At 46.0% G+C, this 27,036-nt stretch overlaps 1 protein-coding gene across 2 annotated transcripts in view; it reads left to right on the plus strand.

Annotated features, from left to right (window-relative positions):
- The first annotated feature begins 18,202 nt into the window (after positions 1 to 18,202).
- Positions 18,203 to 27,036, plus strand: part of LOC146799043 (uncharacterized) — a 107,478-nt gene continuing 98,644 nt past the window's right edge. The window contains exon 1 of one of the 2 annotated variants that reach the window (XM_085626450.1): positions 18,203 to 18,328. The gene's annotated coding sequence lies outside the window, so the exon portion shown is untranslated. The remainder of the gene's footprint in view (positions 18,329 to 27,036) is intronic. The other variant, XM_085626451.1, reaches the window with a different exon arrangement.

Genomic DNA, 27,036 nt, shown 5'->3' on the forward strand with positions numbered 1-27,036 from the left:
CCTGGCACACACACACAGGGTGAAGTAGGCACACCCACTGGGTCAGGGGGCAAACGTAAGACACGCAGCCAGAGTGGGAGTCCGCATTACACCAAATCCACTCCCTCCAAATCCCCTCCCCTCAGCTCTCCTGGCCACATATCACACAAAGACTCCTTCATGGCCGCTCTGTCCCTGAGCCCCACAGTGACACCACCCCGCAAGCGGTCAAGGGAGTCCCCGGTCAGGGTGGTTGATTCCCCCCCCTGTCTACACCCTCCCCCAGTGGCGCTGCGACCCATCCCTCTGACCCCCCCCCCCTCCTTGGGGCCTGTGGTTCCTTCGGGTGCAGGGGATTCCCTGGAGGACCTTGCTAAGGTGTGCAGCGAGATCCTGGCCTCCACCTTTGGCCCTGCCCCACCCCCTGTGGTGGAGTCCTCCATTCCTGCACCCACGACGCCTACCCTTCGCCCTCCTGTCCCTGCGGTGCCTGGTTCTTCCCCCCCACATTATGCCCTCACCCCTGTGGAAGACGACGGAATCTAACTGTGCAGGCAAGCTAGGGGACACGCATCCCACTGTGTCCCCCATCCAGCTGTGACTTCTGGACTGCCCTATGGGCTTTGTAAATATTGAACTTCCTACAAACAAGACTTTTTTGGTTCATGCTGAATAAAGCAATTTATTTTTTTCCCCTTGGAACACTACTGCTTTGCTGGTATTGCTGTTGGTGGGGCTGCTACATGGTTTTGGGTGGTGTTCATGTGTTGGGTGTGTGGGAAATGTAGTAGTGTGCTGGTCATAGGGGGGACCCTGGGATCTGTGTGCCATCACACGGTGTTAGCTAGGTTTCTCTGTTCATGTAAACAGTTGCTGCATGGTGAAATTGTCCAAAGGTGTATTCCTTGCTCTGTGTACCCTGACATCTTCCCTGCAGGGTGTTCCCAATATTTAGCGCTGAGCTGTGTGTACATTAGCTGGGTGTGTGACGGACTCCTTCAACTTTGCACATGCATGCTGAGCGATGTCTCCACCTGCATCATTCGTGGCATCCTTGGTAGTCATTGTACTTGTGTATGTGGACTATTGACATGACTTCATGTGGACATTTTCTGCGCTATGCATGCGTATACTCCCAGCCTCGCACACATGTGGTACATGTACTGCAGGGTCTTTGTGCACCTGACTGAAATTTGTGGGCATGGTATCTGTGGCTACTCCACCCTTTGCGTTCCATGGGCACTGCTGTGAGTGTTAGGCACACACCCCTCCTGTCTCTGGGCACTGCTGGGAGGACTCTGCACCCACCCCTCCTGTCTCTGGTCACTGCTGAGAGGACTCTGCACCCACCCCTCCTCTGACTGGGCACTGCTGGGAGTGATGGGCACACACCCCTCCTGTCTCTGGGCACTGCTGGGAGGACTCTGCACCCACCCCTCCTCTGTCTGGGCACTGCTGGGAGTGTTAGACACCCACCCCTGCTGTGTCTGGGCACTGCTGGGAGGACTCTGCACCCACCCCTCCTCTGTCTGGGCACTGCTGGGAGTGATAGGCACACACCCCTCCTGTCTCTGGGCACTGCTTGGAGGACTCTGCACCCACCACTCCTGTCTCTGGGCACTGCTGGGAGGAATCTGCACCCACCCCTCCTGTGTCTGGGCACTGCTGGGAGGACTCTGCACCCACCCCTCCTGTCTCTGGGCACTGCTGGGAGGACTCTGCACCCACCCCTCCTGTCTCTGGTCCCTGCTGGGAGGACTCTGCACACACCCCTCCTCTGTCTGGGCACTGCTGGGAGTGATAGGCACACACCCCTCCTGTCTCTGGGCACTGCTGGGAGGACTCTGCACCCACCCCTCCTGTGTGTGGGCACTGCTGGGAGTGATAGGCACGCACCCCTCCTATCTCTGGGCACTGCTGGGAGGACTCTGCACCCACCCCTCCTGTCTCTGGGCACTGCTGGGAGGACTCTGCACCCACCCCTCCTGTGTCTGGGCACTGCTGGGAGGACTCTGCACCCACCCCTCCTGTCTCTGGGCACTGCTGGGAGGACTCTGCACCCACCCCTCCTGTCTCTGGGCACTGCTGGGAGGACTCTGCACACACCCCTCCCGTCTCTGGGCACTGCTGGGAGGACTCTGCACACACCCCTCCTCTGTCTGGGCACTGCTGGGAGTGATAGGCACACACCCCTCCTGTCTCTGGGCACTGCTGGGAGGACTCTGCACCCACCCCTCCTGTGTCTGGGCACTGCTGGGAGGACTCTGCACCCACCCCTCCTGTCTCTGGGCACTGCTGGGAGGACTCTGCACCCACCCCTCCTGTCTCTGGGCACTGCTGGGAGGACTCTGCACACACCCCTCCCGTCTCTGGGCACTGCTGGGAGGACTCTGCACACACCCCTCCTCTGTCTGGGCACTGCTGGGAGTGATAGGCACACACCCCTCCTGTCTCTGGGCACTGCTGGGAGGACTCTGCACCCACCCCTCCTGTGTCTGGGCACTGCTGGGAGTGATAGGCACACACCCCTCCTGTCTCTGGGCACTGCTGGGAGTGATAGGCACACACCCCTCCTGTCTCTGGGCACTGCTGGGAGGACTCTGCACCCACCCCTCCTGTCTCTGGGCACTGCTGGGAGGACTCTGCACCCACCCCTCCTGTGTCTGGGCACTGCTGGGAGGACTCTGCACCCACCCCTCCTGTCTCTGGGCACTGCTGGGAGGACTCTGCACCCACCCCTCCTGTCTCTGGGCACTGCTGGGAGGACTCTGCACCCACCCGTCCTGTCTCTGGGCACTGCTGGGAGGACTCTGCACACACCCCTCCTGTCTCTGGGCACTGCTGGGAGGACTCTGCACACACCCCTCCTCTGTCTGGGCACTGCTGGGAGTGATAGGCACACACCCCTCCTGTCTCTGGGCACTGCTGGGAGGACTCTGCACCCACCCCTCCTCTGTCTGGGCACTGCTGGGAGTGATAGGCACACACCCCTCCTGTCTCTGGGCACTGCTGGGAGGACTCTGCACCCACCCCTCCTGTCTCTGGGCACTGCTGGGAGGACTCTGCACCCACCCCTCCTATTTAACAATATGTACGCTTAGAACATACACATGTGTGGGTTCGCTCCATGGGGGTACGGGTCGTACTTACACTGTTGGGGTGGGAGTACGCTCCATACGTACGCGGGTGGGGTACGGGTCGTACTTACACTGTTGGGGTTGGTGTACGCTCCATGCATACGAGGTGGGGGTACGTGTCGTACATGCACGGTTGGGGTGGGGGTACGCTCCATGCATACGCGGGTGGGGGTACGCGTCATACTTACACTGTTGGGGTGGGGGGTACGCTCCATACGTCCGCGGGTGAGGGTACGGGTCGTACTTACACTGTTGGGGTTGGGGTACGCTCCATGCATACAAGGTGGGGGCACGGGTCGTACTTACACTGTTGGGGTTGGGGTACGCTCCATGCATACGAGGTGGGGGTACGGGTCGTACTTACACTGTTGGGGTTGGTGTACGCTCCATGCATACGAGGTGGGGGTACGTGTCGTACATACACGGTTGGGGTGGGTGTATGCTCCATGCATACGAGGGTGGGGGTACGGGTCGTACTTACACTGTTGGGGTTGGGGTACGCTCCATGCATACGAGGTGGGGGTACGGGTCGTACTTACACTGTTGGGGTTGGGGTACGCTCCATGCATACGAGGTGGGGGTATGGGTCGTACTTACACTGTTGGGGTTGGTGTACGCTCCATGCATACGAGGTGGGGGTACGTGTCGTACATACACGGTTGGGGTGGGGGTCCGCTCCATGCATACGCGGGTGGGGGTACGGGTCGTACTTACTCTGTTGGGGTGGGGGGTACACTCCATACGTCCGCGGGTGAGGGTACAGGTCGTACTTACACTGTTGGGGTGGGGGTACGCTCCATACGTTTGCGGGTGAGGGTACGGGTCGTACATACACTGTTGGGGTGGGGGTACGCTCCATGCATACGCGGGTGAGGGTACGGGTCGTACATACACTGTTGGGGTGGGGGTACGCTCCATGCATACGCGGGTGAGGGTACGGGTCGTACATACACGGTTGGGGTGGGGGGTACGCTCCATTCATACGCGGGTGGGGGTACGGGTCGTACTTACACTGTTGGGGTGGGGTACGGTACGTACATACACGGTTGGGGTGGGGGCACGCTCCATGCATATGCGGGTGGGGGTACGGGTCGAACTTACACTGTTGGGGTGGGAGTACGCTCCATACGTACGCGGGTGGGGTACGGGTCGTACTTACACTGTTGCGGTGGGGGTACGGTACGTACATACACGGTTGAGGTGGGGGCACGCTCCATGCATACATGGGTGGGGGTACGGGTCGAACTTACACTGTTGGGGTGGGAGTACGCTCCATACGTACGCGGGTGGGGTACGGGTCGTACTTACACTGTTGGGGTGGGAGTACGCTCCATACGTACGTGGGTGGGGTACGGGTCGTACTTACACTGTTGGGGTGGGGGTACGGTACGTACATACACGGTTGGGGTGGGGGTACGCTCCATGCATACGCGGGTGAGGGTACGGGTCGTACATACATGGTGGGGGGTACGCTCCATGCATACGCGGGTGGGGGTACGGGTCGTACTTACACTGTTGGGGTGGGAGTACGCTCCATACGTACGTGGGTGGGGTACGGGTCGTACTTACACTGTTGGGGTGGGGGTACGGTACGTACATACACGGTTGGGGTGGGGGTACGCTCCATGCATACGGGGGTGGGGGTACAGGTCGTACATACACGGTTGGGGTGGGGGGTACGCTCCATGCATACGCGGGTGGGGGTACGGTCCGTACATATCCGTACCCACGCTGTGGAATGCTTGTGCGGGCCGTACCCAGGCCTTTGCCACATGGGTACAGCCGTCCCGCCATTGTTGGGGTGACGTAGGTGTGGGCGTGGTACGACTCGTACCCACGCTCTTAAGGCGTGGGTACGGGACGTACCTGTATTGTTGTGTTGCCGGTTCGCGTCGTCAGGCACTTCCGTTGTGGCGGAAGCTGGCTTTGCTGGACACGCATCCACCCCCTCGTAGTGACCAGGGCCTGGGGGTCAGGTATGTCCAGGGCATGTGTGCTGTGTGACTTTGGTGGGGGTTTGGTGGCCTGCCCCTGGTCCTGCCCCCCCCCTTTCCACCCTCTCTTAGTTGTTCTGACCTTCTGCGGCGTCTGCGTCCGAACCTGTAGAGGAGGTCGACTGCTATGAGGGCCGGGATGACACGTAGGTTCGGGTCCATGTCTGTCCGTCGCGTACAGGTCCTCCTTGTTCGAGTCGTCCTGATTTCCCGGCAGTTTTTGGCAGCCGGAAAATATTGTCCGTGCGGGATGACGTCGGTGCGAATCGTAATTCCTGGTTCGTGAATGGCAGGCTGCGTGCGTCCCGACGTCACGTCGGCGTTTTCCCAGATCGCATTTGTATGTTTATTTTCGTCGGTCGGGGTTTTGTACGATTCGTACGGAAATGGTGTTTCCGTGCGAATCGTAATTCCATGTTTGCATATTGTTACGACCGGGTACGCGTCGGACTGAGAATATGCTCCGTCCGACGGTTTGTACCCGGTTTTTACAGGATCGTAATCGGCACCACAGTGTGCAGTTTTCCTTTGACTTGCATTGTGCTTGCCCATTTACCAAGCTAATTGAAATCATTGTTATCTTTCTGCCTCTGAAGAGGGACAATGATATTGTATGAATACTGGAGGGATAAAAACCAGCCTGGGAAGAAAGGTTAATGGTACAATGGAAGCCAGACTGAGATGTAGCGACCTTAAATAGAAGGTAAGAGGAATTGGGCTCGCCCAACAAAAGAGCAAAACCTTGAATGGAAAAAGAAAAAGGATTCAGCAAGAGAGGTAAAGAAAGGGAAAAAGTGTTGCTTTCACAAAGAAGGTGATAAGAAGGTAAGGGAAAGAAGATGATATGTGAATACGAAGGTGTGTAAGGTGAGAGCAGATACAAACCTGGCAAAAGAGAGATGCAGAACTCTGGCAAAACGTATCTGACCAGTAAAACAACAGAGAAAAATATACTCATGAGAGCAACTTGTACAGGGCATAAAATATAGCGGAGATGTAGGTGTCAGAACTAGGAAAATAATAAAGTCTGTAAATGAGTTACACCCCGAGAAACAACTAGTTTCAAAATGGGCATTCAGTACAAGCGAACAGTATACACCTTTCAACAAACCTTCTGGATTGAATTTAAATTGACCACCTTGGTCATTAGATATTCTGAATCACTGCTCAAGAGGTGACGGATGCCAGTGATCCTTCAGTGGAAAGGCTCAAATCTTGCAAACAGAATGGAGAAGGGTGAAAAGGAGGAAGACTCTAGTGTAAGAATTCATTATTTTCTTCTTCTTTGTGATTCTTTAGATATTGCATTTTGCACCTTTAGGAACTGAAACCAGAACACACAATATATCAGTTTGACACAAGGTCCTGGCTTTTCAGCCTGGCATACCACAATGATACCCGGTATGTCACTTTTGGGTCATTCATCCATATGTCAATTTAATGTTTCAAATGTGCATCATTGAAAAGGTCACTGTGTCTTAATTCACAGAGACTCAAACCTGATCGTATGGAATATGAATCACAACAAATTAAGAGAAAGTTTAGACGCAAATCCAAAACTGAAGCACTTACATATTGGGTTTGCTTGGTCACACTTTGAGATTGCTAGACCTAGTAGAGAATACACCCCAAGCACACGCCAAAGAGGAAGTCTTATTGGTCAATAGTGGATTCATCAATTGACATATCTCAGAATCAGTTGTATGTTAGAATACTGTCTGCGGAAAGATTATTTGACCTAATTCTTGTATCCTAAATGTTGTTGAACAAAATATTAGATTTCATGTTGATTTTCTATCACTAACTCCAGTGGGGTGTTATTTTAGCAAGCAACATTTTACGACACAATATTTATGTAAGATGATATACTGACAATAACATATTGGTAACACATCCTCAAAATCACAACAAGACCCGCTGTTATTCAGTATCTTATTTTATTTCCAGGTTTCTGAAACATTCAATGAGGAATTGTCATCCCATACTTTGTTCATCTTCACTGAAATTTGTATCATGCGTTACAAAGTTTTTGCTCATCAGTTAAAACCGCTTGACACCAGCCGTTTCTCCCCAGAATTCCTCAATTTTGGAAGTTGGTCTATGAATCAATTCTTACAGAAAATCAGATTAAGGGTAAACTGAAGAAGTCTCTCCAGCTTCGACAACAGAATGCTTCTCGTAATGTTCTGTCTACTTTATCCAAGTATTGAACCTCTATGTAATCCCCACAGAGTCTCCAATGTATGACTAGAAACTTGCATTTATAACACACAAGATTAATCTGAGGGGCATAAACATTAGAGCTGTTGAATCTATCACTTGTTGTGCCATTCTAAGTTTTAACGAAATGATAAGTTCCACTGATGAAAATAAAAAGATTTGATGCTTATGCCATGCTATGTAGATTGCATTTTTCAAAATCAGCAATGCAAATAATTGTTTTAATGTATGTATTTATTAAAAGGTTCCATATAAAAAGGCAGAAAGTATCAGTATTTAAATTTAGATATCTAAATACTCTAATACAAGTTATCAATATTTATTAAATTGCTCATATTTCATTGAAATGCGTCTATAAAATAATATTTATCAGACATATATAACAGAGGAAAGGGCATTATTTATTTGTTTCCACTCCTTGCAAAGATAATTGACACATGCAATTATAACATTTTAACCATATCCTGTAGAGTTTTGTAATGGCCTATTTATGAAGGGCAAATAGATATTACCATTTTCTTTAATATTACTCTTTTATTGTACCACATCATATATATTTTTCAATATTAAGTGATTACTTACTGAGATACTATTTTTTTTTTTTTTTAATCTTTTTTATTGAGATCAGGATAAGAGGTCAAATCGACAGTACATTTAAAAGTACAAAAAAATATATTTTTACATATTCATATCAGTATAACTTGCAGGACATACATATAAATGTCAAAGTAGATTTCATAAATGAAAAGGTCATTTTAATTCAGATAGCAGGTATAGCAAACAGCAAGAAAGAGTAAAGCCAAAAAAAAAAAAAAATTATATATATACATTTATACATATATAGATAAATATATGTATATATATATAACTTTCAGAGGAGTTCAAATAAATGAGGACCCCCAGATACTATCTAGCTTCTGTAAGGATTTTGCTCCTCTGATTTTAGCTAGTGAGGATTCCATAATATATATTTCTTTAACCAAAATCCACCAGTCCATCACTTGTGGTGAGTTACTTGCGATCCAAGTTCGAGCTAGAGTCAGTCTAGCACAACCAATTAAGATATTAAAGAGATCTGAATGTGAATCTACTGGCGAGTTATTGTAATTCTGGATACCGAGCAATATATTAGTTAAGTTAAGTATTACTGGTCTAGACAAAATCGAAACCATTCCTTGTTGAACCTTAGTCCAGAATTCCGCAAGTCTAGGGCAAGTAAACAGCATATGTTCTAAACTTGCAGCAGAGAGGTCACACTTAGGGCAGCTAGTCCGTTGGTTATCAGTACTATTACTATACCACTTAAAAAGTCTTTCGGGTGTATAATATAGCTGACAAATAGTTTTATAATACTGTAACCTCAAGCTGGAAGAGTGAATTATACGATTTGTATTACAGATAGATGTAGAGATTTGAGTAGCTGTAATATTTAGGCCTAGTCGAGAGCTCCATTTCGCTGCTATTTTCCCACAATCATCAGGTTTATATAGAGTTAAGACACCGTATCCAACACTAATAAATGACCTATCCTTGCTGGAGTAGAGACATTCCCAGATATCAGAGTCAAAGATATTCAAAAGCTTCATTTTGTGAATAAGAAAGTCATGAATCTGTATATATTTGAAGCGTGATGTTTCAGGTAATTTGTAAAGTCTACTAAGAGTCTCAAAGGTCAGAAGACCATCATTGCCATATAAGTCACCAAGTGTTTTTATTCCAGCATTTTCCCAGATTTTAAATGACCCATCGTGAAATATTCCTGGGAGACCTGGGTTTACCCATAAAGATAGTTGAGGATGATAGAGCGTCGTATTGCATTTAGTCAAAATCAGTTGCCAGATTTTAAAACTATCTTTGGAAGTCTTAAATTTAACTTGTTTAAAGTAGTTTGGATTGTTCATTTTAGCTAAGAACATATTAGAATCCTCACCTAACGATAGTTGATAACAAAATATGTGTTCTTATTGCGAATAAACAGACTACGCAGGCGACTAAGAAAAGCTGAAAAAAAGTATAATCTAAAATCAGGGCAATTAAGACCGTCTTTGTGATAGGGCAGTTTAAGTAAGTTAATTGACCTGCGGGCCCTTTTATATCCCCATATATATCTACTAAGAATCCCATCCAATCGCTCAAAGTAGGAGTTATTTACATAAAGAGGTATGGACCTAAATAAATATAGAAATTTGGGTAGTATGTTCATTTTAATTAGGTTAATTCGACCTATGATATTAAGGGGTACCTTATGCCATCTTTTTAACGTTGTAGCCGTTTCTTTAAGAAGGTCATCATAATTCAGAGTAACTATATCATTGATATTAGAAGATATTTTAATGCCAAGATAAGTAGCTATTTGGGAAGTACCTAAGATCGGAGTAGGCGGTTTGTAGTTCAAGATAACCTGTGTCTTATGCGTGTTAAGTTTATAGCCGGACACAGACCCGAATTTATTAGCCTCATCAATAATACCCAATAAAGCTTCAGATACATTAGATGAATAGACCGCTATATCATCGGCATATGCCGTAATTTTTAGCATAGTCTGGCCATATGTAAAAGGAATAATTTTGGGGTGAGCTTGTAAAGCTGTTAAAAAAGGTTCCAGAGATAGCGCGAAAAGCAAGGGTGAAAGTGGACACCCTTGCCGTGTTCCACGAGAGATTGGAAAGCTAAGCGAGGTTAACCCCGCATAGCTAAGCTTAGCCTTTGGGGAGTCGTATAAAGCCTGTAGCCATTTAAGGTATTGGCCAGTAAAACCCATAGTAATCAGTGTGGACCAAAGGTAGTCCCACCCCACTCGGTCAAACGCCTTTTCGGCGTCCAAGAGTATCATACCGAGTGGGGTTGAGCTAATCCCGGCCACGTCAAATGCCGTAATAGCTGTATTGATATGGGAAGTAGTATCTCTTCCCATAACAAAGCCGTGTTGAAAGGGAGTCACCAAATGCGGTATGAATGGAGCTAATCGTGTGGCCAATACCTTGGCAAAGATTTTAGCGTCTGCGTTGATTAAAGAAATGGGTCGGTATGACCCACATTGGTCTCCTGGTTTACCTTTTTTTTAAAAAAAAAACAATCCTAGTTGTGTTCCAATATTCAGGGGCTTTCCCAGTACTACCTATAAGATTTACCACGGTAGATAGTAAGGGTATGAGTTCCTCTGAACATAGTTTATATATTTCAAGTGGGATAGTGTCCTCCCCAGTAGCTTTACCAGTAGGAAGTGAATTAATGGCTAGGCTAATTTCTAGCTCGGAGATATTAGCAGAGAGCGACTCGAATCCTTCATACCGTTGGTCCTTACCTAAATTCGTATCTAAATATTCTTGAATCTGATTCGTAGTCGGACAGTCCTCTGGGGTATATAGTGCTCGATAAAATATAACAAATTGTTCCAGGACCTGCTCTGGTTGAGTATATACTGTATTATTTTGGCCCTTGATTTCTTTTACAAGAGTTCTAGACTTGCCATCCGCTACTTTATACGCAAGAATTTTACCTACCCTATCACCGCTCTCATACTGAGAGAGATGGTACTTATGTAAGCTAACCACATTTTTTTCCATAAGCCTTGTTTTTATATTAAGTTTAGAACTGGCTAATCTTTGGCATATATCTACTATGTTTGATGAGCCTTGAGTCAGAGCCAATGAAAGTTGTTTTTCTAATGTACTTACTGCATTAACCAAAACATCCAAACTAAGTTTATATTGTGAGTTCTGGTTGAGAACATAATGCTGTGTAAAACCTCGAATACTTGCTTTAACCGTGTCCCACACTGTACTGGATGTAGCAGCATTTATGTTAAATGAAATAAACTCCACTAAATGTGCTTTTAACTGTAGAATGCAGTCCTTATTAGACAAAAGATGCTGTGGAAATGTAAATGGCCTTGGTTTTTGGTAGCTCTGTTGGTTAGTAAATGTTAATATTATAGGATTATGATCCGAGGCGACTCTCGGGCAGATTTCCATAGAGCAGTTTGATAGTATATTGTCTGAAACCCAGGCCATATCAATTCTTGAGCAGAGTTGGTGTGGTGCTGAGTAGTAAGTGAAACCAGCCACAGAAGGGTACAGTGTTCGCCACGCGTCTTTAATGTTATGAATGCGCCCGAGTTCAATAATAGCCGCTCTAGATCGACGCATTCTCCGAAATGATTGATGGCGGGTAGTATCAATATTATAATCCATAATAAGATTAAAGTCGCCCATTAAAATAAGTTCTCCTCTACTTTCAAGTAGTTCAATATTTAACCTATCTGTGATAGAAGGATCATCTGTGTTTGAACCATATAATACACAGAAGGTATATGTATTGCCATACCACTCTATTTGGGCACTAGCCCATCGTCCAGCTTTATCCACCTTGGTATTAATTATTACTAAATTTAAACCCTTCTGTTTTAAGATTGCCACCCCTCTAATAGGAGTGCTACATTCTGAGCAGACTACCACTTCATAACCTAGTTGTTGAAGAAGCTTGCGGTCAGCATAAGTAATGTGAGTCTCAGATAACAAAGCCAACTGTGGTTTATACATTTTTAATTCTTCAGTAACAAGTCGTCTTTTGTTCCTGCTATTGAGACCTGCAACGTTCCATGCCAAACATCTAATTATATCCATTATATGTGCATACTGCAGCTCCCTGCTTATTCTTTTGCAAACCCATATATCGTCTAAAGGAAAAACCTAAAAAACAGAAATAATCCCTCTCATCCTGATCATTTAAACACTTTCTCCCCCCACCCAACATACCCCCTCGACCCCTGAAGCCCAACCCAGGGAGGTTCAGACTGAACCCCCACCCCCCAAGAGGAGGAGAACCTCTTATACCCCGCCGCCGCTGTGAGGGCAGCTAAGAGGAGTAGCAGCACGAGTGATCAACCTGCTGTAAGCAATACATTTATTTATTCATTAGCTCCAAAAAAAAAAGAAAGAAAAAGAGGAAAAGGGGAAAAAAAAAGGAAAGGGGGAAAAAACCCCTCCACATGTTCAGAGACATCCTTAAACGCCGTGGATAATATAATACTTAAGTCATCAATTTAGTAAGTAAGTAAGTATCCACATCAATAATCCCAAGATCTATGCACGCTTTAACCTATCCCCCTTCTATTTTATTTTCTATTTAGTAATCATAGCTTAGCTTTTCCCTTTCCTTGCCCCTTCTAAGATGTTAGTTTAGAAAGCACCTGTTCTGCCTCTTTCTCATCAGTAAATGTATATGTACGCCCCCCCATTGATAACCTTTACTTACTGAGATACTAAAGTAGCAATGTATATCAATTCTCAGTCTCCTTGCCCAAGACTTCTTCATGCAGGGTGTTAACTAACACGGTAATGTTTGGATATAGAGGTATTTCTAGATCAAGGCAAATGTTAAGAAAAGAGAAAAAAGCACAGTGTACTTATTCTCTTTAGTCCTAACTCATATTCTAACTAAGAGACAATGGTTTGAAATATTTGTGCTAATTTTATTAAGAAATGAAGTCATGTGATATGGCAGCCACATCCAGAACAGTTGACTATGCATTTATTTTGCACAATGAATATCTGACCATGTGTAGGAAATTGTCTTTTTGTGTGGTCACCCCACCCTTTACAAACACTTTTTGCTACATTTTATTGCTGGTTTATGGATTCTGAACACTGGAGCACTGCTGTCCAGAAGCCGGTGTATGTGCTCTGACCCCTAAAAATATTTGGCATACACTTTTCTGTGATTGGCATATTTCACCTTCCAAGGGCCTGAAAGGTAAAAGTCACTGGTGAACTGCAGCACCTATTGTGTCACTACAAAAGTGACCATACAAAGCATGTCGACAGGCCTGTTCCTGCAGTCTGCATGTGGAGTTTCAAAAATGCAGATCCAACCTGACATACTAAAATTTTTAGCAGTCCTACATCTGCATTATTACACATAGGTCACTATTGAACTGGCCATCCTTGCTGTGGTTTCTCCAAGTTTTTGCCTTCAATCATCCTGTTTTTGCTGACTTCATTTTTTCTTTACTTTGGACTCTGCACACTTTACATCTGCTGAACAGCGCTGAAGTGCTTGTGCTCTCTCCCTAAAACATGGTAATATTGGCTTCCACCCAATGGCAATTGAATGTACTTCTAAGTCCCAGGGCCTATAAATTAAATGGTACTGTCGGACCTGCAGCACTTATAGTGACATCAACATATGCATGGTTCTTAAATAGTAGGAGATGCATATTTAATGTTTTACTTGCCCAGGTAGTAAAATATCTCCCAAGTCATTTGTTTACTGTGGTAAGACTAGCTCTCCCATAGAAAAGCACTGGGTTATATTATGTCACCTTATAATGCATAAATTAAATTTGGGAACATCTAGAACCATGGTTAAAGGACACACATTAATAGTAATTTAAAAAGCAATCTATTAAATCAGGTTTTAAATTACATTTTGAAAATGACACTTTTAGAAAGTTGTAATTTACCTGCTCTAGTAACTGTTTAGGATTGAGTCCCACTTGTCACCTATCAGCCTGTTGAGAGGAGTGAATGGTTTTCAGGAAAGAAAAACAAACATTCATTGGCTGGGAGGAGGTGTGACCTCCTCCTCCTGACATGGTTGCCTGTGGGGTATGCCCACCAAATGCACCAGCTTTAAAGTGGCACAGCTGATGTAAATCTACCCCAGACATTGTCCAAGTAGCCAGAGTAGCACTAATCCCAGTGGGGAAAACCTGATCCAGAAATAGTAGGCAGGAGATATTCATTTCCTAGGACACACCTCAGTGGTGTGCCCAAAGCTCTGAACACGGGAAGACATGTTCTGCTATATTTGATTCAGGTAGAGAAGGGCACTGTTGGATAGTGTACAGTACAAACCCACAGAAAGTGCAGCAAAGTGGGTAGGGGCACCCTGTGAACATTTACCCCATTGGTTAAGGACTGGCCAGAAGTGCCCACAGGCTGTTTCTAGGCATAAACATGGCACCCTCAGTTAGTACCCTCTTCAGAGCATCTCTGTACCTGTGGAAAACCAATTTTTAATCTTTTATGGAAGACCCAGCCAACGTGTTTCATCAGTTATAGGGACTTCATCAGGGCAACACCAATCTAATTTCTGTGTTTCCACCTATCTGGTTTTCCTCCAATCCAACCAATTAAAAACATGCAATGTTGCTTCTACATCGGAAAAAAAAGCTCCTGCTTTCCATTTGAATAAATGGAAATTTGGATTATAATAAAGGATAAGTGAAACAAATTCCAGCGCTTGGAAAATAATTCTTAAAGAAAGACTCCAATTATGAATTTGGATCTTGAGTATGGCTTAAACCAGGAATATGTGAATGAGTTATGTGATAGAACCGTCTGTACTACAGAGTCCTAATGATGATCCTGCCATTTTTACTGGGATCAAAAGGCCATAAACTTTAAAAACATGGACAAGATTGCTGAGAATTCACAAAAATAGGGCTGTTTTGATCTTTTTGATACACATGTTTTTTTTGTCTAAATCTTTTTTTTGACTTTTATAATTTTAACAACACAGTACAACAATAGCTAAACGACCCCAAATGCTAAGTAATAGTATGTTAGCAAAACATATGCTGAGGTTTTAGCAGTGATAGCGGGTGCGTACTGTGTCCGGTATTGTGTAGTAAGAATATCTACAACAGTAGAACACCTGAGAAGAGGTGTAAGCTGATGTAAAGCCATCAGGCTGCGTATTGTGGTGCTGATCTATGCGTGTTGTGGTGCAACACTGAACGGTAGGTGGAGGGCACAACATAATGAGGATAAAATAACGTAACTGAGGGAAAGAGGTAACCGCCCGTGCCCCAAGGCCCTGAAGTGTTGCAATGGGTGAATAACAGCTTGTAGCGCAAATGAGGGTTCTATGATCTGCCACAGCGAGTGGGGATTATGAGGAGATGCCCCCATTGTGGCGCCGCGTTAGTGGTAGTGGAATGTAATCTTGGAGCTGCTGGGACCTCTGCCTCTCCCTGTGTGTTGTCGGTGGGTTTAACTAACTTCTGCAATTCATTCACAATAACCCCCAATCTATAGATAGGGGGAACTTGTGTGCAAAATATACACCTCCTAATGGAAGGGAACTTCACGCTTGGTGCTGCGGGACAAAGTGGCCACTTTGTCTATCTAGTACTTCCCCAGGGCAGTGCAATGCCAGAGCATATACAGGAGATCTGCATTGGGCAGGCAGCACCTGGGACATTCAGAGTCATCTCAATGGAAGAACTTGTTTATCTGGGCAGGTGAGAGGTACGCGCAGTGGGTAATAAAATATTGAATCTGCTGGAAACGCTGGTTGCGAGGGACACGTGTCGGACTTTCTAGTATTGCCTTCCATTCCTTCTCCGACAGGGCCCGTCCTAGGTCTTTCTCCCAGTCTTGCTTCAGGGGGGTCAGTGGGATCGCAGTATGCTGACGGAGGGAGGAGGCAAACCAGCGTATCAAGTGTCCCCCTGAGCCCATTATATGTAGATGGTTCTGTTGTTATATTACCCCACCAAGTTAAAAAAGTGAGGCTATGAGTGCATGATGAAATAGAAAATGCCCTGGAGGTAGACCGTCTTCTGAGATTAGATCTGTATAGGGGATCAGAGCGCAGTCTCTAAAAAGGTCCCCAGAGTCATGAATATCCGCTGCCTCCCAGCCATGCAGCTCCGCTGCTGTGATGCATGACCCACCCTTTGGTGATCCTCGTAGGCGAATAGCAGGGACATATAGTGTGGTAGTACGGGTGATGTATAGGCTTCTGCGTTAGCTTTTGAATGCTATAGAGCGCTGCAAGGAGTCCGCTTTTGAGGGCTTAGTGCAAGGTTGAAACATGCGGAGCAAGGCGTGAAGTGCCATAAGGGGTTGCAGCGTGGAGGTATCCAGCAGATGCTGTGAAGCTAGCCACCTGGCCACCCATTGCAGCTGAGCTGCTAAATAGTAGTGCTCAAAATTAGGCACTGCCAATCTGCCCTCTCCCGCTGGCAGGTATAACTTCCTGATGGAGACCCAATGTCTAGACGTACCCCAAAGAAAATCCCTAACCTTTGCCTCCAGTTTGCTGAAATAGGAGGGGGGAATGTAAAGAGGCTGGGTAGCGAAATAGTAAAGCAGACGCGGGAGAACCACCATCTTTGCAAGGGCAACCCTTCCCGGAATAGGCAGAGAGAGAGTCTTCCAGAATGTCATCTGTGAGTAAATAGAGGAGGTGGCCCTAGTGATGTTTCCGTCAAATAGGTCAGTTTTGGTTCGATATATGTGGATACCCAAGAATCTAAATGTACCTATGCACCAGCACACTGGAACCTTCCCCAATGAGTACCCCGGATCTGGAGTGGACAACGAGAACGGAAAGAGCGTGGACTTCACTGCATTGACCCTTAGCCGTGATACTGTGGTGAATCGTGACAGTGTTGTGTCTACTGAGTGGGGGATAGCGTTAAGATCTCTTGCGTATAATAAAAGGTTGCCTGCATATAAGGAGATTGTATGCAGGCTGTTACCCAGGGGAATACCCATGTCTACCCGGGCATGAATGAATGCCGCTCGGGGCACCACCACCAGGGAGAAGAGGAGTGGGGAGAGTGGGCAGGCCTGGCGAGTCCCGCTGCCCACCCAGATAGAGTCCGATAAGTGGTGTCCTGTTTTCATGCGGATGGTTGGACGTTTATATAATAGTGGAACCATGCTGAGGAAATAGGGACCTAAGCCAAACTTTGGTGGCACTGCAAAGAGGTAGTCTCACTCCAGGGAATCAAACGCTCTCTCAAGGTTGAGCACAATGTATCCCGAGGAGGGCCAGTTCAGGGGGGCGTATTCAGCTACTCTGAAATAGTGATGAAGATTGAGTGCGGTGTCTTGTTGATCACGATTTGTCACTTGAGTGTATCATCTCAAAAGAGAGCACTGAGCACTTTGTTTTGCACCAATATTCACTGCCGCTATGTGTCTTGAAATGGATTTTCATAAACTCCTGTAAATCAATTATACTCACTATTTGGCTCTTTGCATAAAAAATATTGGTGTTAGGGACCAGTGTGTTTTTTTGTTATAGTAATTACCTACCCCACGTCCATGTGAAATTTGATAAAAAGACACTCAATATTCGAAACAAAGACTGCTTAGAGAAAATAAGAGAAGTGCAGGAAACAAATAAATTAATAGCAGCATTTAGATTAAAATATGGACCACGCAACCTTGAAAGGATAATGAGATGGCCTGTCCAAAATAAATAGAAATATAACTTTATTCAATTAAGGAGAAACATTGAGGTTATGCAACACATCCAGAAACCATTTAGGCTGTGGAACATAACCAGTATGGTTAATCAGATGCAAAACCTCAACTGTAGCACTGAACAGTAGGACTTCGACATTATGTGCTTTATTTGCAAACAACAAATGCCAAAAATGCCTGGATATGCTGGGTGCGTATGAAAATAATGCTATATATTCGATGCAGAGTTTTGGCTTGACAGGACCTTCAATATGTAGGTGGATGTAAACAGCTAATGTAGGTATTGACGAAAAGGTAAAAAAAGAATTGAGGACATTGGGAACTACTACGGAGCCTCTCTTAACCCGGAAAATACTGCGGGATTTGGCAAGTGAAGAGTCTTGATACACGAAGCTTTGTTAATTTCAAAGTTAGAGGAAAAATGTGTCCTACTCAAAGTCGCTATAACTTTTGCCTTGCTGCCTCTTCTCCCTTGCGCTGCGAGCCGTCGGTCTCCTGCGGCTGCTGGATTCACTTGGCTTGTTGTAGGCTTGTTGATTCTCCTCTTGCTGCAGTACTGCCAGTGGCCACTGGGTGGCAGTGTTGCTTTTCTCTTGCTTCAGCAGCAACCTTCTTCGCTGCCAGAACTCTATGCCCTGTCTTCTTTTCCTTTCTTCCAGGCTTCGTTCGTGAGCAGGAGAACTGGAGGGGAGCTGGAGCCAGGCAGACCAGTGGAGTCCAGATGGGGCTGGAGCTGGAGCAGAGCAGTGGAGTCCAGGACACGTGGCAGCAGGTAAGTCTTTTTTCTTGTATTTATGTTGACTGAAAGGCAGGGGGCACAGGCATTGCAGAGAGGATGAGGCATCTTGCTATGGGCACTTGTTTATTGAGGTGCAGGGGGCACAGGCACTTCAGTGGGCGAGGCAGTTCTCTGTGTGTGAGATAGGCGGTGGGGGGTCACTTCCTCCGGGTGCACAGGTAATCCCTTCTACCCCTGGCAGTCCTCTCGATTCCAGAGCACTCGGTTGCTCTCGCCTGGGGCACCTCGCGCTTCACCGCGCTGCCCTGCATTCGCGCTTTCAGGTGCCTAATCGTCGGTTGTCGGGCATCGATCAGGGCACCCGTCTGCAGGCACCACCGGGGCTCGATGTCCTTGTCCCTTCGCTCGGGAGTGCTCCCCGGGTGCCGGCGCTGTTCTCCGCCTGCTCTTCCCGCCCACGGCAGCTCCTTCATTCGCTCGCTGGCCGGGGCGGGGGAGAGTGGTGCTGCTGCTATTCAGGGCGGTGCATTGGAATAGGGGAGGCAGGTACCTGCTCATACTGCGGGTGGGCTCCGCTTGTACTTTCAAACAACGGCCTCGGGCCGCACGCCGATTCTTTCTGTCCCTCCCGCCCCCGCAGCCTCACTCGGCCAGCATGCCGCGCGGGGAGCGGGCGGGGAGACGGGATCACGATGCGGCGTTTGAGGGTGGGCTCCTCTTTTACGCCGGTGCCGCTTATACTGTTTGTCGCGGGTGGGCTCCGCTTTACTTTTAGTTCTCCCACCCCCGCAGCAGGTCCCTTCCCTTCACGGACCATGCGGGGGGGGTTTCGCCAGTGCCGCTCGCTTCTCCGCACCGGGGCAGACGGGGTGGGCTCCCGCTTCCGTTCCGCTTCTTTCGTCTCTGCTGGGCGTCGCTCAGCGCGGCTCACCTTTCGGCCGGCGGGCCTTTTCTTCCACGCGGGTGGGCTCCGCGTGGATCGCTGCCACTTGGTGGGTCGCGGCCGATGCGGGTGGGCTCCGCACGGTCCGCACTGCCCCTCCTTCACCGGGCAGGTCGCGGCCGATGCGGGTGGGCTCCGCACGGTCGGCACTTCTCCTTCTGGGCGCTTCTAGGCACCGCGGCAGGTCGGGGTGGGCACCCGACTGCCACGCTTCCACTCAGGGGCACTGTGCACGCCCGCGGCGGTGCTGTGGGCTCCGACTCGCCCGGCTGGCTTCTCGGCGCGTCGCGCCTTCTTGTAGAGGGGGGGTGACCTTAGTGGGAGCACTCCTCTCCCCCTCACGAACGGAAGGGCTGCTGCGGCACGCTGGGGCTCACAACCCTCGTCGCCATTGTTGTGTTTGGGGCCCTAGGCCCTCATGCTGGGAATGACTGACGCAGACACATACTTAGATGGTGGGTTAACTGGCCACGAGCACGTGCGCTCGGCCCTTTTTATTAGCCTAGTCACCTGACCCAGTGACGTAGGTGGTGGGTGGGTGTAAAGTGTAGAGCATACACTTCTGAACACTAGAACGTGTCCATGCTAGGACACTACAGTCAGGTACTCTCCCTGCATCTAATAAAATTGTGCTTTCCTGTGTGCATGAACTAGAGAACATGCCTATTGAATTCACAAGGAAATTAGTGATGATTGCTAACTGACACAACAAAACTAATTGATTATGTTTCACATGGGCTATGTAATTTAAATGTATTAGGTTCCAGCTAGTCAAAATCTTAGTCATTATTACAAAAGATAAAGAGATTCCCACCCTTAAGAATATATAATTAAATAAATGCGTGAACAGTAATTTTATACCTACTATGAATTACTTATGCAGCTCAGCTAGAAGGCTTCCATCTCCATTATCCTTGGCAGTGGCCTGATAACTTACAGGATGAAAACTTAATAAGACCCACCAAGATTTGACCATGAGATTAAACACAGATTCCTGGTATGTATGCATAAGTCCACTGAGACACCGAAGACAGCATGAGGAACAGCCAATACAATTTTGGGCCAAGTGAGTTACTATTAGATCTTCTGGAAAGCTTGTAATGATGAGCCAAATAATGTGTTTATTCACACCAAATCCTTAGTTTACTACACTGTTCTATAGCAGACCAAGTTAGGAGTTTGCTTTTATACTCTCACTCTTTGTACATCTGGTGTCCTACAGTGAGTGAATTTTCCCATTTCCTTCTGGATATAGTGTAGTAATATTGGTATTTCGAACAATTCGCCCTTACTAAAATATAAATGTCTTCTCAATCTCTGAACTTGTATTCAAGCTAACTAACTGTTGAGGGCCAGACTTTAAGGAACCAATCATAAAACAGGTAAGTTTGACATGGATAGTGACTTTAACGCCTCCCAAATTGTTATAGGATCTGTGGAATGTATGCTTTCCGTAAATAATCGTGGAATATGTTTTTGGGTCTTTTATAAAAACTTTGGAAAGTCAACAGGATCTCAAATTGCAATCTAGACATACTCACTGACACCATCTCCTTGGCTAATTAATTCAAGCTGGATTGCAATGCGGTCCAAGAAACATGCTAATAAGAAATCCACTCAAAATTCAGATGAAAAGCGGGAACCAAGAAAAAGATTTAGTCATAATTCATAAAAAATCTACCTTAAAAATAGGGCAATTGGCAGTCAGTTGGCTTCCCGGTTCTCCAAGGATCCATGAAATGAAGCTCGGAAAGCATCGCAAGTTTTTATTTATTTTAGAAGATTTTACACAAATATTTATTCCAGCTCATGGCCTTTCAACAAAATGGACGGCATTAGATTTGAAGGTAAAAACCCAGTAGGTATAATGTATTTTCGTTCACATGCATAAAACAGAATGCATGTGGGGCCACGTGCTAAACCTTTTTTTAAAAATGTTTTTATTTATCGCAGTTAGTAGAAACATAAATATTACAATCCATCAAGACACATCATTACTATAATGAAGAAATGTAGATCAGGTATAAATATGCATATACATTCTCTTAAGCCAGGGGTCTTCAAACTGTGGGGCGCGACCCCCAGGGGGGCCGTGGAGTGATGCAAAGGGGGTCGCGCCTTCCCAGTCACACTTCTGCCCAGGCCCAAGGGCTTCAGCCCCCCCCCCCCCCCCGCCTTCCCCCGTCCTGTGTCTCAGCCCGGGCTGCTGCAGTGAAACTTGAGCTGCTGGGGGCTCAGCTGGGCAGTGTCTGGATTCCTATCTCCGGCACCCCCGTGTTTTTTCACAGGTCTTTAAAGACCATTTAACATGCCTTTGTAAACTGGTTACAGAGGCTTAGGTTTTTTTGCTGGTTCCAGTACCCCCTGGGTCCCCACTGTGCCTATTCCTTACATTTGGATTTTACATTCGCTGCCGTAGTGTGAGAATGCATTTCATGGAAAGGAATACAAAGTTGGCTTCCTGGGGGCGCCGTGTGTGAAAGTTTATTGTGCTTTTGAAGCACCTGCAGCAGCGTTTCTTTCCGCCCACAATTACCAGGCCTCACATAAGTGTCAAGATAACTCGTGTGATTAATTATCTTCCTGGAGAGAGATCAGAATGTTGTATAGTTGAGGTTTTGACTTCGGTGAAGTTAGTGCAGAGGGTTAATATGCCTGCTGCAAAGAACGTGTACCAAGTAGATTACAGAGTGCGTATGATGTGAAGAGATCAGCAGGTTACTGCTTTCAAAAGAGACATCCTTTTGTTACTTGCAATTTATAACTTAAAGTCCTAATAGAGAATAGTGAGCTATTAACTTTCATCCTAGAACAGCATGCACACTACAAAGAATACATTATTAGACCATTGATTAATGTTGCAAAAAGGGTTAATTTGGCTAGAAATCAATTCTTATTATTAAAGGAAACTCCCAACTATGCTGTTTCTTTTTCGACTCTGAGTTTGTGCTTCTCCACACCAAGCACTCTTGAACTATACTGCCTACCAGTATGGATGACATGTGACTCCTATACTTTTAGTCCTTTGGCTTATGTAACATTTCCTATACACTGATTTACACACTTATGATTGATTGTCTCTGTGTAATGTGTGTGTGATGCAAAGTGCTCGGACACCCTACACTGGTATGAGTGGCACTATATAACTAATTCAATTCATCTGAGAGTGTGGGGTTATGGAGACTTGGTCACTGTTAAAGGGTGCTAGTGAGAGAATCCGTGGTGGGGGTGGTCATTGTGGGGGGCACCAACAAACATGGTCGCACAGGGCACCACCAGCACTAAAGCCGGCCCTGGGAAGTATGCACAGATAAGCGCTGAAAATACCGCTTTAGGTGACTGTTTTTTTTTGTACCGACTGGGCCACCAAAATAATCTGCTGGCAACCCTAACCATAGGACTGGAAGTTTGTTGCAGGATCAGCACATTATTTATTTCCTTCACCCTCGATCCCCGATTAATGCCGCAATAGTTTAACTTAGATCTTAAAGTCTACGCCCCGTCAATAACATGCTGAGTTACTTCATGGGTCTGGGAATGCACCCTGCATTCAGACAACTCATTCCTCATTCTCGCCCTTCATTATCACACTCACCCTGCACTCACACTGATCACAATGCACTCACACTGATCACCATGCACTTGCACCATTCACCCGCTCACCTTGCACTCACAGCGATCACAATGCACTCACACTGATCACCATGCACTTGCACCATTCACCCGCTCACCCTGCACTCACAGTGATCACTCTGCTCTCAAAATGCACTTGTCCTGCTCACACTATACCTCAACCTGCAGTCACACGAGTACACTACTCATCCTGCACTCATGTGACACTTCACTCACCTGTCCCCCTCACTACTCAATATGCAACTCACTCAAACAAGCCCATCAGTAATCATACATTCATTCATCCCATTCTGAACTTGCATCCGCACCCAAAATGAGAGAGGACAGCAAGGGAGTGAGAGAATTTGATTGAAGAGGTCAGGGATGAGGAGAAATGTGAATTGCCGAAGAGAAGTGTGGACACGCAAGAAGTGAGTGTGATCCAAAGGTGAGGGCTTCTGTTAGAACAAAGGGGAGATGTGAAAGAGGAATGGGGGGACTGGAGAGGTGTAAGATACAAATAGACAAAAATTTGAATGAAGAGACGAGGTGAATGAGAAGTGCTGAGGGGCACGGGAGGTGACAGGGCCAGAGAGGCCATGAGATAAATGTGAGAGACTGTTAGAGATGAGGGCAGTGAAAGGACAGAATGGCAAGAGGTGATTAAAGGTGAAGTGAGAGGTTGAATGGGGAGAGTTCAGAAGTTGTAAAAAGGAGTGAAAGAAAATGACCTGCAAAGTGAGAGAGGGATCCGGGGTTAGGAGAGGAGAGAGGGATGGAAGGGAGGGGGTGAGAGGAAAGCTGCATGGGTAAAAGGCTTAACTCTACACAAAACCGCCAGGGTTTTAAGGGACCCCTGCTTCTTCCGGTCAGGGCCAGGTGAGCTTCTAATGTGGCAGCACGTATTGCTGCAGAGTGGAAGGCCCTTCACAAAGGTTGACTTGAAATCTTTCTGATGATAATTGCTGTATTTTGGTTATAAATGGGTACTGATTGGGTGAAATCTTTCCTCAGCGTTACTGTGTGTAACAAATATCAAAATAATGAAGCAATGCTATCCCAAAATACGCGGCATCACATAACCTTATTTACATTTTCATCCCACGCAATTTAGTCAACAGGTTTAGACATTTTTGTCAAGAGGGGGTCCTTACGCCTCAAAATGTTGACAGGGGGGTCTCGGCATCCAAAAGTTTGAAGACCTCTGTCTTAAGCTGATCAAACTTGGAACTTGTTCTTCTTAATGTTTACAGTGATCCCTCTCAGACAAAATAAGAAGACCCCCAGACTCTATAATATTCATAACCAAGGGGTAATCCTACCTCTCACTCCAATTTTCAAGAAATGTGGCTGTGGCTTCTATTCTTTGAGAATATAGTTTTTCTTTTGCTTCAACCCGAGTCATCTTAAGTTTCCATTGTAAAAAAAACTGGAACCTCAACCATTTTCCATGTTTGCAGGATCAAAGACTTAGCGACTAGGGATGCAATAGTAACATACTGTCGTTGTTGAATAGATAGATTTAGCATATCAACGATTCCAAAAAGGACAGTGTTTGGGTCAAGGACTAAGACTTGCCATAGCTTTTCACTAAGCCCCTGGAAAATCTGCTTCCAGAATTCAATTAGAACCCAACATGAACACCAAATATGAAACCAACCCCCCATTGTAATATTTGCACCTGAAACATGCCCGTGAGATAGAACATACATAATATGTAGACAAGATGGAGTATAATAAAGTTGCCCCTTACAGAAAAACGCCATGCGTTTAAAATTAGCGCTCGTAATGGCTTTATGCGCCCAGATGTTGTACGCTCGCCATGAATGTTTATCTAATCTACAGCCTGTAGAATTCTGAATCTTTTGTAAAGCTTATGGGACTACATTTGCATGCAGTTTTTCACAAAAGATCTGTTACCAATTGCCTACCCCTCTGCTCTCTCTCACATAATAAGTATGACCAATCAAATTAGCAAGAGCATCTTTGGGGGATTGTAAATTCCGTATAAAATTACAAAATTGAAAAAAGTAAACAGCAACAAAGAAGGGAGTCCCAGATTACTGGACTATATTTGGTCCCAAGACTTCAGCACCCCTTCTAAAAGATAGTTGCTGAAGAGGTAATACCCGCCTTGACCCAAGTTTTTATACTTTTCTCACTCATATGAAGACGTAATCTACTGCTATGTGGGATCAAGATTTTGGGTTGAAAAGAGGTGAACTGGTATTCTTCCTTCAATTGAGAAAGTCTAACAAGGATGGCATGAGGAGTCTTGTATATGCTACGCTTTGGAAGTTTGGGATTTTTAATAAATGGAACACGTTGGGTGTCAATTTCTATAAGCATTTGTTTCAGACAGAAGTTGCCTCCCAAATCTCGTCTAGTAACTGCTCTTCCACATCAGTCCATGAATGCTGCCTGATAATATATTTTCTTAAATGGGGGAGTGCAAGACCACCTTCTTGAATAGATAGCTGTAGAGTCTTCAGTTTTGTGCGAGGCTTTTTGTCTGACCAGACAAAATTTCACAGCACTTGATCTATGTCATAAAAGAAATTGCAGAACCTTAATTAATATGTTTGGAAAGATAAAAAGAACTCCTGTCTGGTTAGATTAATCTTAATTTCTGTTCCTGGGACCGAGATATCAGACAATGGATTTCAGAGCATATAAGCCTTACCCCGCTCCCATTGAATTGTAGATTAAAAAGAAATTGTCAAGGATCGATTCATACAAGAACTTAAATCAATGTAGCCAAACATCTGGCTGCTCTGGGTTTATTTTGAACTTTATTTTTACATGAGGAGTCTAGATTTAATATCTGCAATAAATTAAAATCTCCCCCTAAGATTATGTAACCAGGAAGCTTCCAGAGGACATTCTTGAGTTCCTCGAGGGCTGCTGTATCATCCTCTATTGGACCATAGAAGCTAGTAATCTGTAAAATCAGTTTCCCACGTTCCAGCATGCTATAATCCACCTAGCACTGGGGTCCCTAATAATCTGCAAGACATTCCCCTGGCAGTGGCACGTGAACAAAATTGCGACCTCCCCCCCCCCGTCTGGTGCCCCTGCTGAGGCAAAAAAGACTTGTGAAATACAGCTAGGTAATCTAGGAAGAATAGAATATGCATTCAAGTGTGTTTCCTGGAGTAGACTAATTTGTACTTGGGCCAATACAAGCCAGTGGAGTGTGGATTTAAATTTGGATTGAATATTGGGCCCATTAATATTACAAGAGGACATCAAAATCATTTGTTTGTCTGACATACTGCTCATGATAAAACCTGTAACCTCGCTTACCTTTTTGTTTTCCATCTTGCCACCCCTTGGCAAGCAAAAGTGATAGAACCAGGCTGAAAATTGTCATGGAGATTTTCTTATCATCTTGAATAGCCCCTTTTTGTACCTTTTCTAACTTGTGATTTTTCTATTTTTCACCCAATCACCCCCAAATCCCAGGGGCCCTACCCGTCACGAGCCCAGTTAACACCCTCCCCCCAACCCAAACACCCCCTTTCCCCTAAGTGAGTACCTTGGAATGGTACTCTTGAGCTCGTTCCCTTGAGGAACAGCTGAATGGCTGGAATTTATTATAGGGCTATTTTCACCTCTTTAGAAAGTGAAAACTTTCTCTTTCTTCCCCCCTGATTGTTTTTTGTTCACCATATGTCCCTTCCCTTCCCCCTCTTGTGTGAACCCCTTGAACTGAAGTTTTAATTCAGGAGAGCTCCCCCCTACACCGTCCTTACTCTTTTATTAAACGCAAAACTTCTTTGGCCCGTTCCACCGACAAAAATACTTGTGATCATCCTTTATATAGCACTCTTAATTTGGATTGGTGCAGCATTCCGTACGGTGCCCATACTGTTTAAAATCATGAATCAGTCCAACAAACTCTTGGCCCCTTCATGCTGCTCAACATGTCCTCAAAAATTCAAAATGAGAAATTCGTGGGTAAAGATTTTTTTAAGATTGCTTGAGATAGAACCTGTTCCTCAATCCGAACATCACAAAAATTAACCAAAATTGTTCGGGGGTATTTGGCATTCGTAGGCCGGCTTGCTGGTACTCGATAATGCCCAGACAATGGTGAGATCTCCACCTTCAGCTGACTTTTCCAGAAGTACATGTTTATGGATCAAGTCCGAAATTAGTTTGGTTGCAGATGAACCTGCCTCAC

This window comes from Triturus cristatus, chromosome 9 (assembly GCF_964204655.1).
Source record: "Triturus cristatus chromosome 9, aTriCri1.1, whole genome shotgun sequence".
NCBI lineage: Eukaryota > Metazoa > Chordata > Amphibia > Caudata > Salamandridae > Triturus > Triturus cristatus.